A 2,033-nucleotide genomic window follows, 5' to 3' on the forward strand; every position below is an offset into this window, starting at 1 on the left:
TCACCTGGATTAAGTCACAACTCTTAGGAAAACAGTAAGTACTTTTAGGTGAAGTAATGGCCTATATAAGGTTCTAAAAAATTGAGTTCATCAGAGTCCTTTAAAAGTGCAAAATAGCTAAAAGAATAAATGCAACAGAACTTGGGACTTAGAAGTCAAACAGGCTGAGAGCATGAAGGAAAGAACCCAGAACAGAGCACACACTCAGGTAGCTTCCCAAGGGTCCTGGTGAGTGAGACGGCACCATGAACACAGAGCAGAATGTGACAGGAGAGTGGGGGGACACCAAGGATGGCTTTAACGCCTTTATTATTCAGTATAAAAGGCTAAGCTGCCACAATGCTATGCAAGTCAGTCTTAACAATAGAGAAGCTTTAAAAATGACTCCCGCCCCCCCCCACCCCGGGTGAAAATGAAGTCACATAGCCATGTTTAGCTGCAAGGATTGGGGGAGGGGTGGCAGTGCTAGAAAATGTAGTCCTTGACTTGGTAGTCAGACCCCTAGCCTAACTGCATTGCTAGGGAATCAAGAGAGAATAAACACTGGTATACAACCAGCAGTCCCTGCCACGGCTACTTCTTGGTTCTGGTTTATCGAATATTTCTGTGTCTACTGGCCAAAAACAGACTGTGGTGTGCCCAGGATGCAATGATTGTGTATAAAGCATTCTTACTGGTGAAAATTTTCCTTGAACATTTATCAGCAGGTCATTGACATAACTACAAAGGCTTTTGAAAAATAACTTCACATTAATTTTAATCCAATTTTTCTATTAACTTGGAATGCTTTATATTGCTAATATGAAACTTCTGGGACTAAGGCCATAAGTTAAAAGTGGATGTCTTTAATCAGTTCCAGATTTCCAATCTAACTTCTAATATAAATCTTGCTCCTTGAATTTAATATATACTATAAGACCAAGGTTGACAGACAAGCCATAAGCTTTTAAAATACTGGTTTGGACAGCAATCAGGCTACGTGTTAAAGTCTAACCATATCATCTATACTCAATATGTTCTTACATATAAGGAAAATTAATTTGGGTTCTTTGTATGTAAACCAATGCACAGCCCAGATAAAACTGGTCAATTTATGAATAACCTAGACTTGAATTTTAATATCTTGTAAGAAGTTTTTTAAGGAAGTTTTCTTTAAATAGAATTTGAATGTAAGGAAAGGATCAGTGTTGGCCTGAGTGGAAAACTGAAATTCAAAACCCAATATGTGGAAGACACCTTAGATTCTGTCTAATGCTGAGCTGTTTCTTTGTCCATTTCAGTCTGTGATACTTTTTTAAGATTCATTTCCCCATTCCTAAATCTTTAAAGATAGCTCTCCCTTATAGTGATGAGAAAAAGTCTCTGGTTCCAACAACAGTATGATAGTATTGTAGACTCAAGGGATGTCAACAAGGAGGCTCAGACAGTGGTTCCAATGGAAGAGAAGGTAGAGAACTTCAAAATCAACCTTTGCAAATAGAATTGTTTAGCCTTGCTAACACCCAGCAAATTCATCCTCATCTCTTGGTTTAAAGAAGTTTAAGGATATTAACTAGTTCTGTTCTTTTCTACACAGAGAATTTATAAATTAAGGTCTCCAAATGATTTCTACTACTCTGTCATCTTTACAAGCATCTTATCACTTCTTTTAACTGGCTGTGATGGTTTTCTCTTTCAGCTTTATAAATCTCATTCATTTATTCATTCCGTAAACGTTTGCAAGCCTACTATGTGATGCACTAAGTGCTGAACATACAAGGGCAAACTCATGTTTTAAGACCCTGAAGGCAATAGAAAATAGACAAGTGTAAAAGTATAGGACAAAAAAAAGGTGGAGAAGAAAAATAAAGCAGGTGTCTTGCAGACCCTGACCAGGGAGGCTCTCCTTGAGGAGGTACCATGTGAACAGGAAATAAGGGAACAAGTGGTATGAAACTCTGAAGAGTGAAACTTCAGGACAGAAGAGAGAAAGTTCTGAGGGCACAGTATAGAAAAGAAAAGAAAAGAAAAGAGAAAAAGGAAAAGAAAAGAAA

Source organism: Herpailurus yagouaroundi, unplaced genomic scaffold (assembly GCF_014898765.1).
Source record: "Herpailurus yagouaroundi ecotype Mexico unplaced genomic scaffold, PumYag 140, whole genome shotgun sequence".
In the NCBI taxonomy this organism is placed as follows: domain Eukaryota; kingdom Metazoa; phylum Chordata; class Mammalia; order Carnivora; family Felidae; genus Herpailurus; species Herpailurus yagouaroundi.